Source organism: Myxocyprinus asiaticus, chromosome 23 (assembly GCF_019703515.2).
Source record: "Myxocyprinus asiaticus isolate MX2 ecotype Aquarium Trade chromosome 23, UBuf_Myxa_2, whole genome shotgun sequence".
NCBI classification, from domain to species: domain Eukaryota; kingdom Metazoa; phylum Chordata; class Actinopteri; order Cypriniformes; family Catostomidae; genus Myxocyprinus; species Myxocyprinus asiaticus.
This window is the reverse complement of record NC_059366.1, coordinates 2,191,974-2,206,526: the sequence shown is the minus strand read 5'-3', so window position 1 is coordinate 2,206,526 and position 14,553 is coordinate 2,191,974. Positions and strand designations below refer to the sequence as shown.

The following is a 14,553-nucleotide window of genomic DNA, read 5'->3' as shown; positions in this document are numbered from 1 at the left end:
AGGCTTTGCAATGGCAAAATAGGGGTGAGAACTTCCTATTCGATACAAAACCAGGGAGGGGCTCTCTCAGGTGGAAGCGACCAATGAGCCAAATGTCTGAGAACGAATGCATAATAATACAAATAAAAATATTGGGTAAGCCTAGCCCACCTTTGTCAATCGGCCTATGTTAACTTATTAAATATGGGATGCTTACCATTGCAAATGAAGGACTTCGCTATGCTATCAAATTGCATGAAATAAGAGAGGGGGACATCTACAGGGAGAGACTGTAGCAGGTAGTTGAATTTTGGAATACACTTCATTTTAATAACTTCAACCTTCCCAATCATACATAAATGTAATGAAGCCCACCTACTCACATCACTCGAAAACCTTCTTTTTAAGGGGTCAAAATTAACTAATTCAGGATTTTGCAAAAGGGATACATTAAAGCGGCAACTATATGATTTCTTTTTCTCCATATGTGGCAACACGTGATCTGAGACTAAGATGTTTCCAACTGAACAATCAACAACAGATGAAATGAGGGACTTAGATATAAAAAAAAAATAATAATAATGACCTATTCTAGAATAAATCTTATGGACTCATGAAAAAAATGTATAGTCCCTACCAGATGGGTTTAAAAGTCTCCAAATATCTGTAAGACCAAGATTTTTACACATCCTGTGAAGCGTCAATGTTGCTCTAAGGGGTTTTCACACTTTTACTTCACTATGATCAAGGACTGAATCCATCAACTGATTAAAGTCTTCTCCCAATATTATATCATGAGGGGTGCCAGCAGCTTGCAACATTCCTTCAAGATCTACAAAAAAGCCCTGATCATTAGCATTAGGTGTGTAAATATTAGCCAAATCAGCCTTTGACCCTGAATTTCTGCTAAAACTATAATGACTCTTCCTAATTTATCTTTAATAATTTAATAATTAATTTAATTTGACCATTTGAATTGTAGATGTTTACTTATCAATGTAATGACTCCCCTGCTCTTACTTGAGCCAGCACTAAAGAAAACATGTCCACCCCATATCTTCCCAAATTTTTCAGCTTCCTGTGGGGAAAGATGCGTTTCTTGAAGAAACACTATATCATATTTCTTACGTTTAAGAAGTGAAATAACCTTCCCTCTTTTTATGGGGTGCCCCATCCCATTCACATTCCACGTGGAGAGAGATAATCCACTCATATTAACAACTGACATTTTGACATATTAGAAAAAAGAGATTGTGTGTCAAAAATAAAATTATAAAGACCACATTCCAACATTAGTGCAACAGTCAAACCTCCCCCAAACCAAACAAACAGAAAAAAGAAAAACATGTGCATTAACACCGTGCATGATAGCGCCAACCGGCATCCATACCTTTAAACTCAAACAGTCCATGTACGCCTATGAGAGCCACCGCGACACTTTTGCTGTCGGATTGCTCAAGTCTGTTGTTTCTATACAAATTATGTGAGACAGAATTACATAACAGAAAATAATCTATAAAACAAACTCCAGCCAATAGGCAGAATAAACACAAAGGACATGTAGATTCAATCACAAAACTGTCCTGAAGGTGTGTTCCTCCACAAAACAAGCTCCAGCCGCTAGCAGAACCAGCGCAAAAAAAAATCTGTTCAGTTTCCTCAAACAATCAAATGAATGTTCAGTGAGCCAGCTGTTCATGAGTTCAGCAGATGACCTAATCTTTCCAATATCCTGCAAAAATACTCCACAAAACAAACTCCAGCCAATAGGAGGCATACACACAAGGAACATGCAGATTCATCCAAAACTGTCCCGAAGGAGTGTTATTCCACAAAACAGACTCCAGCCGCTAGGCGGAACCAGCACAAAAAGAAACAAAAAAGGCGCCTAGCTTCCTCGAAAGGTCAAGTGAATGTTCAATGAGTCAAGCTCACTTGGCTGCAATGTGAGAAACACACCATGACTTCTTCAGTCCACTGATTTTATGAAAGACATCGCTTGTTGTGGGCATGTAAATATTTTGCGGCCATCCTTAGTATCTATTCTCAATTTGGCCGTGAACATCAGTGCAAAAGCGACCTTCCGTTGATGTAAGAGTTTCTTGCATTGCGTCGATGCAAAAGTTTCTTGAAGGAGTGTTATTCCACAAAGCAAACTCCAGCCGCTAGGTGGAACCAACACAAAAAGAAACAAAAAGGTGCCCAGTTTCCTCAAAAGGTCAAGTGAATATTCAGTGAGTCAGGTCCACAAGGCAGCAACATGAAAATCACCAAATGGCTTACTCACCCCATTGTCTCTATGAAGGACAATGCTTGCTGTAGGCATGTAAAAATGTTGCGGCCATCCTTAGTATCTATTCTCAATTTGGCCGGGAACATCAGTGCAAAAGTGACCTTCCATTATGTAAGAGTTTCTCGTTTCTCTCGTCGAATTCACAAAGTCTGGGAACAAGAAAATGTTGTGGTTCTTCCAAGAAAGCCTTCCTTTACTCCTCGCCTCATGTAACACGAGATCTTTATCAGACGATCTCAGAAATTTGGCCAGAACTGCTCGGGGCCTATCTTCCTCAGCTGATCTCCGAGCCGGAACCCTGTGAGCTCGCTCAATTTCCAGCTTATGGCCTGTTATGTTGAGCAGACTCAGAAAGAGCTCATCTAGGAATTTTTACCATATCTCGGTCTTCGTTGTCAGAAATTCCAACAATTCGGAAGTTATAATTAATAATAATAATAATAATTTTCTTTATTTATCACACATTATACATTTGCACATATACAGTGAAATTCTTCTTTTTCACATATCCCAGCTAGGCTGGGGTCAGAGTGCAGGGTCAGCCATGATACGGCGCCCCTGGAGCAGATAGGTTCAAGGGCCTTGCTCAAGGGCCCAACAGTGGCATCTTGGCGGTGATGGGGCTTGAACCCCCGACCTTCTGATCAGTAACCCAGAGCCTTAACCGCTGAGCTACCACTGCCCTTTTGTTGTTTCACCGATTACGATTATCAGGTCTTCCAGCTTTTCCCAAACACATTCCAAATCTACTTTGGTCGCTAATGGATTAGCAGCTAATTCCACCTCCGATGACTCCAGATAATTGATCCGTTTCTCGACGTCCCCGATTCTTTTAACCAACTCGGTGAATTGTGTCTCCATCGCAGTGATCGATCGACGTATTAGAGCAAGATCCTCCAAGTCCGCCATGACCTTTGCCGTTGAATCTCTCCCGCTGCACCGTCCAAACTGAGTCCCTGGTCTGTGGCCCTGTCTGGGGTATCAGCTTGTGTCTTTTAATATCTCCAGAGCCCGATGATTTTGAATTCTTTGAAATGCTGACTTCACAGAACAGTTATGTAGCAGAGTGTATCGAATCTCACTGGTTTAAGACACAAAAAGAATTAAAAACTATCAAAGTGCACAGAGCTCGCCATTCACATGTCCGACCCCCGCATGGTGCCACACGACCCCAATATAAGTGTATTTTGTATATAAGTGTATTTATTCCACTTTGTTATACTTCTGCGAATGCAGTAAAGACAAAATATACTTGTATTCAAGATCTACTCTCTAAAAGCGAGTCTAAATATCTTATATGCTGCTTTTCAGGCGAATGTATCTTTTTTAAAGGATTTTTTGATATATTAAAATATTTTTATTTTTAATATTATATTCAACATTCTCAGAAATGTTTTTATTTTTTATTTTGCAGTATAGCTGCTAAAGTAAATTTGCGTTGTTTTAAATGAGTTATATATATATATATATATATATATATAGATAGATAGATAAACAAGCCAAAACAAAAACAAAACAAACACTTATTGTTATTCTGTTCACTTCAATCCATGTTTAACTCACAAAAAAAAAAAAAAAAAAAAATTAAATCTCTCTTATTAATAAAGCTGCGTATAAGGTTGCAAGTATTGACGCTGACTACCACCCCTGGAGTCGTGAGTTCGAATTCAGGGTGTGCTGAGTGACTCCAGCCAGGTCTCCTAAGCAACCAAATTGGCCCGGTTGCTAGGGAGGGTAGAGTCACATGGGATAACCTCCTCGTGGTCGCGATTAAGTGGTTCTCGCTCTAAATGGGGCGTGTGGTAAGTTGTGCGTGGATTGCGGAGAATAGCATGAGGCTCCATATGCTGTGAGTCTGTGGTGTCATGCACAGCGAGCCACGTTATAAAATGCGCAGATTGACTATCTCAGAAGCAGAGGCAACTTGTCCTATACCACCCAGATTGAGGTGAGTACTCGCGACACCATGAGGACCTAGATAGTGGGCAAGCCAAATTGGGGAGAAAAGGGGAGAAAAAATAAATAAAATAAAGCTGTGTATTGTACATTTTCTTTACGATAAGAAATGCACAGTGACACATATATTATGAACCAATAAGTCGTGAGCTGCAGCAAGCTTGCACGGTTGAGGGATGAGCGTCCCCACGCCAGAGGGCGCCACAGCCGGCTACAGTCTCAATCTCTCTCCCCCTTTCATCGGGACACTTCATGAGACTCAGAGAAGAGGTGCTGACCGCACAGAGAAATGCCAGTTTCTGAGTATGTAGTTATTTACATGATCTGCTTCCATATTATTTTAACTTTAATAAAGCTATAACACATTAAATATAACTGCATTAAAGATGTAACGCTTAGGTGTTTCCTTTAAAGACGCTTGACACGCAAGTTCAGCGGAGCAGCTTATTCCACAACTAGAGTGCTTCTGTATTTATTTATTTTTGCATTATAATTCCCTCATACTTTGTGATCTATATCACCTGAAGCAGTTTGGAAAGTTTAGAGTGCATTCTCTCTTCAGTCAACCACAAGCTGCAATACTGCTCTCGTGCGCCATCATTAGTTTCATATCTGATCTCATGTTGTGAAAATTTTTGTCAACAATTTTTATTGTCGATGTTGTCAATAATGTCGACTAATTTTTTCAGCCCTACATGACAACAAATACTTATATACAGTATATCTCCATTTTTCCAGTCCACACTAAAACATGAATAAAGTGTTTTCAAATGTATTCACTTCGGAGAGCGTTTTCACTGGTTAAAAACGCTGTCTCAGTCTCAGCAAGATACTGTAAAACAATGACAACACTTTCTTGAGTTGTCTTAACCTGCTGTGCATGCAATAAACACTGTAGTCGGTTCTTTTAATAAATCGGTCAAAAAGACTTACAAACTCCCGAGTTATTAGTTTTATCATTCAAAGTGTATAGGGATGTTAAATATTAATTGATAATTGATGAATCGTCATTAATTATTTGTTTGATAAAGCTTATAGATCGTCGATTCATTCATTTCAGGACCAATGCGTTCAGTAACCATGCCAATACTTTCAAAAAATCTGTTTATATAGTCATCCGCCACCAGAAGGCGCTTGCAGGCTGCATGTCATGTCTTGTCTATGTCAGAGAAGAAGAACGGTATAAGCTGCGTTCACACTGCCAGCAACACGCAGCGACAAAACGACCTCATCTCATTCATTTTCAATGAGAGCTGGCGACTTCCGTCGATACTTTCTCTCAGCTCTTGCAGTGACAGAAAGATTTACCAGTGTTATATGATATGTCTCTGCCCACGTACAGGGACATATTTAAGAAAAATGATGCATGGAAAGGTGTATCTGAGATCGAGGGTATTCCAAGTAGATTTAAATCATCAAATAGCCTGTAAAATTAACTATTAAATAATTTGTTTTGAAAATGTGTTACATGTATGACAGCAAACGAAACCATATAAATGATCAGATACAGTGAATAAACGTAACATATTAATAACCTTACTAATATTTTAATAATATTAATTGTAAAGAAACAGTGCTGTTCAGACTCTCCATACACACCACTAGCGACCTAACCGCCAACCACTGGCGACATGCAGCGACAAAGTAGCTGGCAGTGTGAATGCAGCTTTAGATGAAGATGAAGTGGGCTCAATGTAAATAGTGTTGGTTGTAAACAGTGTTGTGTTGTAATAATAGATTTATTGACTTTTTCAAGATTACAAATTAACCAACATTTTATATATATCGGCCACCGATATATATATATTTATATTTATATATATATATATATATATATAAAATTGAAAAGACAGCTCAAAAATACAAAATATAATTCCAACATATCAAAATATATTTGACTACAACATAGGTGGTGGTGTAGCTATTCCCAATCAATAAAATCCAAGCAACATAATGTCTGCAATACCAGGGTCCAGAAGATACTTTAAAGTGGCTCCCTTACCTTGTGAAAGAAGTCTGTTTTAGAGTGAATTATACATGTAAGGTATTCCATTGGTACAAACTCCATTAGTACTTTTTGCCAACCTTTCACAGAAGGGGCCTTATCAGTGGTCCACTGCAAGAGAATGTTCTTCCTTGCAGCAAAGGTCATGATATTATATAGTCTTCTGTTCCCTACAGATGTTATTTGACTGCTAGGCAGGCCTAATAATAATGACAAGGGGTTTAATTCTAAGTTTACATTCAGAATCTTTTGTATTTCTGCCAGTATTTTTATAAATTATAGCATGACCATAAACAATGAGTCAGAACAACAGTTTCAGGCTTACATTTAAGACATAAAGGTGAAAAAGAGGAATTAAAACTGTCTACGATTAGGGGATATGTGTGTGATATGTGAAGCCCATTCGTCAGGACTGCAGCCTGTGGATCATCATATAATATTTTAATCCAATTTACCAAGTTGTCTCCTAACCCAAACCTAGTCGGTACAAAGAATAAATAAGACCATTCTATATGGTCAAAGGCCTTTTCAGCATCTAATGACAGAACTAGGCCATCTACACCTCTTTGCTGGAACACTTGTATTATATTTAGAAGACGCCTAACATTATTTCAGAATTTGCGTCCTTTTTTAAGCCAGTTTGGTCCGCCTTAAAGGGGTCATGAACTGAGAAAACAAAATTCCATTGATCTTTTGACATATAAGAGGCCATTGTACTATAAAAACATCCTGCAAGTTTCAGAACTCAAAACTTTCTCGTTAGTCTAAAAACAGCTTATATTGAAGCCAATCTGCCAAAACGACAGGATGTGGAATGTGCCACTTTATTACGTAATAGTGTGGCTAAACACCGCCTCCATAGAAGAAGATCAACGCCTGCTTCTACATTACTGCCTGTTTAGCCCCGCCCACCGATTCACGCATGTAGTAGGTAAATAACGAGAGAGGCAAACGCAGGTCTACGCAGAAACCAAACGATAAATATGGCTCCGAAGACAACAAGACGCTGTGCATTGCCAAGCTGTGGAAAAACACAGGCTTTGCATTGCCTTCCTTCTGATCCCAACATTAGGAAAGAGTGGATGAACTTTTCATTTTTAATGAAGTTCCAGACCTAGTCATTAAGAACTTGGTCCTTTGTTCACTTCATTATACCGCGGATTAGTTTACAAACAAGGCACATATAGATGCAGGATTTTCAGAAAGATTGAAACTAAAAGACGATGCTGTGCCGACTATATTGGATCTGACAGTAATGTCGCACCACACAAGTGTGAGTAACTGTTTTTATTACGTGGTCACTATTGCTTTGTCTGTTATTATAGATTGTTTGATATGTACTGAGTATTTATGCGTTTTTAACCTAAATCACAGCAGCGTCCATCTATGAAGGATGTAGGCTGTCAAACATACATGCAGAAGTTTACATTTTTAAATATGCAAAACTGTTAGCCAATCATACCTGTGGGCGTTTACTTCCGAGTCTACAATCCGCCATGCCTATTCAAACGGTGTGTTACGATGAGGGGGGTCAAACAGGACAGAAAATAGCCTATTACTTCTAAATTATGATGTTTTTTGATGTAAAAATCTTGATAACATTATAAGTGGACCTCAGAGAACAGTACAAAATAAAAAAAAAGGCAGTTCGTGACCCCTTTAATGATATTGATCGTAAATTACGATCAATATTCAACAACGCTATCTCTCTAACCCCACTCTCTCTACGCATGCTCCCCCGTAAGAAAATTTTGCACTTTGAGAGCAGAATTAAGAGGCTAGATCTATGAAGAACTTTGTGCTCTTGTAAACAATTTTGTGCTCAAGTAGTAATTTAATCATAAACACATTGGTTGTATGGATATGAATAGTGATGACACGGCAAATAGTCACACCCACAAAGCATAAACGAGACGGAGTTTAACACAGTTCACAAATGGTCAAAACACAAAATCAACTAGAGCATACATTTGAGCCAGGGCTCGACATTAAGCATTGTCATGTGCTTGTCCTCCTGACAAGTAAATTGGTCATTCACTTGTCTGAGTAAAAAAGATACTTGTCTGGAGAGAAAAAATGACATTTAATTTACATGCTCAAGTAACATGTCAAAGTTTATGTTGTATATTTTTTCTAAAATTATAACAGATGCCCAACCTAATAGTGGTTGACCATTATTGTTTTTTTAATGGCCAATATCCAGAAAGCAGGGTGGCCGATAGGCCGATACAATGTCAATATATCACAGTTTAATATAGTAAATAACAAACATTAAATTGCTAAAAAAAAAATTAACTCTTATTTAGCACTATATTTACTCAATTTAAACCAAAACTAAAAAATTATATGGATTTTAAATGTAGATAGCAGTTTCTTCAGATTTCTGTTTAGTCATCAATTTTTGTTAATTTATTTGCATATGAAGAAATTGTTAATATATAAGAAGGAAATAACATTACACACAGCAGTCCAGCAACCATGGATAGCATGTCCACATTAGCAATTGCATTTACAAAAAAAAAATCAAAAATCAAACCAATTGTACATACAGTGCATAGTGAATAAGACATTTACTTATAGCACATGTGAATCGCTTTTAACTTGGGCTGCATCCAAAAATGTTGGCAGCTGACTTGCTACCTTGCTGCCTAATCAGTTAATGGCTTAACTGACAACTGTTTTGAATGAATGGAACTCTTATGGAAACTGGTCTCTGAACAGTTTGAAAAGCACCTCCATATACAGCCACCGGAGGCAGCATTTTCCTGATTTCAGATGCAGCTTTGAAGTTGCACTTGCACGTTCATGCGCATCCAGCTCGAGCAACAATCACCAGAGAGTTTAAACGGCCTGGATCGCTAGTTTGGATTGTCACAGACCGACCGTCATGATTTGTGAGTGAGAGGAACTTTTGATCCTGATCATGAATTATTTGATCCTGGCTGATAGAATACGTGCTTCAGAGGAATATATTATATAAGTGCTCGACGGGAAGAAAACGCTGGATTTTTGTTAGGTTCGAGACCCTTAGGCACGCGTTTGATATGGTGAAAGTGACTGATGGGCAACGCCTCAAGACAAACATTGCACTCACATATCCATATTTTGCAATCATTAAGGATCGGTTTTATCGAGTGACACACGACACTCAGACAAAGGAAAATACAACCCAGTTGTTAGTGCCAAAGACCCGTCGGGAAATGTTATCCCAGGTGGCTCATTATAATCCAATGGCAGGACACTTGGGACATTGAAAAACACTGAACCGTATAATGGCCCGTTTCGATTGGCCGGGCATTCGCGGGGATGTGCGCAGGTGGAGTGCGGCATGCCGTGAATGTCAGCTGGTGAATCCACCGGCCACCCCAAAAGAGCCATTGCGGCCTCTACCGCTAATCGAAGTCTCTTTCGAAAGAATCGGCATGGACCTTGTCGGGACATCAGAACGGACAGCACGCGGGCATCGTTTTGTACTAGTTCTGGTGGACTATGCAACGTGATATCTGGATGCAGTGCCTCTGCGCAACATCTTAGCACATAGTGTTGTGGAGGCACTCTTCAGAATAATCTCCCGAGTGGGGATTCTGAAAGAAATCCTCACTGATAAAGGCACTACATTTATGTCAAGTACACTACACGAACTGTATGAATTATTGGGTATTAAATCAATTCGCACCAGTGTTTATCACCCACAAACAGATGGGTTGGTGGAACGATATAATAAAACCCTGAAAAATATGATTTGTATGTTTGTGCACGAGGATGCTAGGAATTGGGATAAGTGGCTCAAAACCCTGTTATTCACAGTTCGAGATGTTCCCCAAGCCTTCACAGGATTTTCCCCATTCGAGCTGCTGTACAGGCGCCGGCCACGCTGCGTGCTCGACATCATGCGGGAAGCTTGGGAGGAGGGACCTTCAAATAGTAAAATTTGTCCGAAATTCAGTACGTTCTTGATCTTAGAGCAAAACTCCACACTTTGGGTCAACTAATGCTGAGTTTACACTACACGATTTTAACCCTGATTTTCCACTCGCCGACAGTTAATGGAGATCACTGAAAAAAGCCCGAAATCAGAGGCAAAGCGGTGCTCGCTCCCATGAGCGAAGATCGCGATGTGTGAATTTTCAAAGACACAATCTGATAGATGCGCCAATGCGTTGCAGATGCCCGAGAGATATTTAGCAGGTTAAATATCTAAGCCTGTATGCGACTCCAAGTCCTGCAGTGTGAAATGTGTTTTGATGTGTCATCCACAGCAGCTCCCTGAACCCAGTATTTGTATGGTGAGCACAATAATATAGTTTCTATCAAAATAAATTTGCATACACATAAGCTTTTCAATTATTTGAAATAAAAACAAAAGCACAAACATGTCCTTTTGCGTTCATTGGAAAATTATTTATTTACCTCCAACTCTCTCTGCAGAACAGACAATCTTTGCTGCCTGCGTCTCCCCAACCATCCTCTCCTCCATATTCTTTTATTTTTCTTTTTTTGGGTTTTCGCTGCAAATCAGTGCACAAACAACTTGAATCGCAAGACCACCATTTTTAGAGGGAAGAACTCAAGTCTCACGCGAGAACTCCTGTCTCACTCGTGACCTTACATCATTTCCTGTATCAATTCTCACATGCTTTTTGTTATGAAACATAGTTTGTAGGGCTGGGATGATACGCTTATCTTTCGATTCAATACTATCACGATACTTGGGTGCCGATTCGATATGTATTGCGATTCTAAAGAATTGCAATTCTACAAGTATTGCGATTCGATATTACAATTAATTGCGATTCTTGTTTGCTTTTTTAACACTAGACCATGGGAAAAAGATTAATCATACACATACAGAGACTGTATATGAAGATTTATTAAAACAATGCATCACATCTTTGAGTTATTTTTCAGGAGCATCATACAGTACTGTATATTTGGTAAATAAAATACATTTTGAAGGAAAGTGCTACAAAACTGTCCTTTTAAAACCCTGGACTTGAATTTACAATAACATGAATAAAAAATTTAAAAAAAAATGTGAAATAAAATAAAGTGCTACATTAAGCTGTTCCTGCTCATCAAGCTAATGCCATAAGAAAAAAAAAAAAAAGAAAAAAAATGTTAAGCCAAAATTAATAGAGCTGCTGAAAACTTGATGTGTTTTGCTTTCTCTGAACCGCTGGGTAGTTTATTCATTGTCCCATCCAGAGTCCGTTGGCTTGCTGCTGCTACAGGTTGTTTGGCTTACTCTTCGCTCTGGATGGTGTAGAGCAAAATAGGCACTCATGTTGGTCATATTACCACAATATGATACCAGTGCATGACAATGTCTAGCTCTGCATTTCCTGGTAATGTGTAAAATCCAAAGTGTTTCCATACTTTGGATTTAAAATGTGAGGTTGCATGGCACATCCCCGCAGATCTCTGTCCGTCCGCCAATTTTTTTGCTTTCTCGTGTCTGCTTGAAAAGGATATGATGTCACATAATACTCATAGGTGACAACAAAAACATTTTGCCATCTGCTGGAATAAAAGCGATAACTTCTCTCCACCTCATCTACAATTTAAAAAAATTAAAAATAAATCGCGATAATTAAGTGAATCGATTTTTTCCCCCACCCCTAGTAGTTTGGAGACCAGACAAGAGGTGTCGGGGATTCTTCCTAATGAAATGTTTTGTAATGTGTGACCCTGTCGCCGATCCCTAGTGTAATGTGCAAACCACAGCAACTTCAAGATACCTCATTATAGACAGACAGTTGTGTAGTGTGAAGCAATCCGATGACTTTGAAAGTTGTATAGTGTGTGGGCAGAAAAACACTGGGGAATTTGCTCCAAGCTCAAGAACGTCAAAGCCGACTGTATGATAGGGGCACTCGGCTATGGGAATTTGCACCGGGAGACAAAGTGATTGTATTACTCCCGACATCGAGCTCCAATTTACTCGCCAAGTGGCAAGGGCCCTTTGAGGTCACATGACAAGATGGAGATCTCAATTATGAGGTATAACGAACAGATAGAGGTGACGCACATCAAATATACCATCTCAATCTCCTGAAATTATGAAGGGAGGCAGTCCCTGTGATGTTGGCAATGGTGGTTCTGGAGAGGGCGGAGCTTGGGCAAGAGGTGAACTTAAAAGTCAATCATGTCACCCCGGTCACTTGTGGGGACCACCTCTCACCATCTCAAGTCATAGAGGTTGCCAAGTTGCAAAAAGAGTTTGCAAACGTGTTCACGCCTCTGCCTGGTTGCACAAACTTCATACAGCACCACATCGTGACTACTTCTGGGGTAGTGGGTACATAGTCGTCCCTACCGACTTCACAAGCACAAAAAAAAAAAAAAAGGTAGTTTGGGAAGAATTAGATGCAATGCTCGATATGGGAGTAATAGAAGAATCCCACAGTGATTGGTCCAGCCCGGTTGTTCTAGTCCCTAAGAGCGACGGGTCAGTACGGTTCTGTGTGGATTATAGGAAAGTCAATGCGGTGTCTAAATTTGATGCATACTCAATGCCTTATATTGATAAGTTGCTCGATGGGTTGGGCACACCTCGCTTTTACTCGACACTGGATTTGACAAAGGGTTATTGGCAGATCCCCTTAACGCCAATGTCCCGTGAAAAAACTACCTTCTCCACACCGTTTGGCTTACACCAATTCATGATAATTCCGATCAGTTTGTTTGGGGCCCCGGCTACGTTTCAGTGCTTTATGGACCGAGTCCTATGACCACACTCTACTTCCACCACTGCCTATCTGGATGACATCATTATATACAATAACAATTGGCAGAGGTACATGCAGCTTCTGAGGACTGTTTGGAGGTCGCTGTGACGAGCAGGCAAACCCCAAGAAGTGTGCAATTTGACGGGTGGAGGTACGGTATCTGGGCCGGATGGCTCCTTGGCCTGAGTCGGGTGGTGGGGGTATGTGGAGGTGGGGGCATGGTTGAGGGTTTGTTCGGAGAGAGAGCGGTAAGGGTTCACACCTGAGCGCACTCTTGATGATTAACAGCTGTGTCTCATTGCAGAAATGCTGGGGAGAGCTATAAAGAGGGAGAGAAAACCAGAGGAGGGGAGTCCGACCCGAGTGTGTGCGTCATGCTGAAAAGCCAAACTTGTGTGTTTAGACTGAAAAGTCACTTTAATAAAAGATTTACTTGGATTGTTCACCCGATCCCAGCTTCCTCCTTTCCACCCAACAATGAATCTTGTTACACCAAATTAAACAAACAATTTGCCTCCACCTCTCGTTTAGTTATTCAGCAAATTTTCGTTAATGATGACTAATTCATGCATTTCGTTCACTAACAAGTGTACCAGTACATTCAGTTCCTTCTTTAATGAGACGGCTCATCTCGTCTAATCAGATTCAAACGACTGACTCGAACTTTAGTGACTGAGCGTATTCATTAACTAGGTGAAACCAATGATATGCTCCTTAACAGCCTGTATTCGAATGCTATTGGTTCACGCTATAGTCAGACTTACAGGCATGAAAAGCCACCAAGAGTGGCAGAGTGCTTTGGTGGCTTTCAAAGTGTGACAGGCATGGTTCCACGTATTCAGCCCGCGGGCTGTAGTTTGGGGACCACTGACATAAGGCATATTATGTACTTACGAGAGCACTGTTAACACGTAAACCTCTGCCTTCCTCTCAGTCTGAATGACAAGGAAATCCGTGAAGACATATTCTGATGAAAATTGTAAAATAGGACGTTAAAGTTTAGTAGTAACACGAGTGCAACGCGGTACCATATAAAACATCTGCAAGCCTCAACATCCAAGAGCATATGTTTACAGCTCCTGCTTATGTTGTACGGGTCGGGAGACAGGAGGGAGATGCGTGGCGGGCAGTGCCTTCGGAGCAGGTTTCAGTTTCCTGGCTTACCGTCAACCGGCTTCCCGCTGCTGATGTATATTTATACGCATGTTAAATAAATGCATTGTTTGTGATGAAATATGAGAAAGAAATTTACTGTTATTTCATTAAAATGTTGATGTAATAACTATTGCTATATCTGTCATGTGAGCCTGTTTTGTTTCAGCCAATATAGACTTGTTAACAAAATATACTGTCATGCCTGTTTGGCCACTTGTTTGATGCACGGCTTATCAGCTAACCAGTTAATAACCGGTTAATAACCAGTTAATACTGGCGGTAACTCTGTTAAAAGAATTTGCCAAAATCAGCATCCCTTGTGCACTTGAGATATGAGAGACTTAAATGTAATAAGAATTACACATTCACAGCAGTTTTTTGTAACAAATTATATGTAATCATTATAATTTTTTATTTTTACGGTTATTAAAAAAACA

The 14,553-nt window shown here is 39.8% G+C and overlaps 1 protein-coding gene across 4 annotated transcripts in view; it reads right to left on the bottom strand.

Moving 5' to 3' along the window:
• The window catches only part of tp53bp2a (tumor protein p53 binding protein, 2a), a 120,445-nt gene that overhangs the window by 77,029 nt on the left and 28,863 nt on the right, over positions 1 to 14,553 (bottom strand). The gene's annotated exons all lie outside the window — the stretch shown is intronic.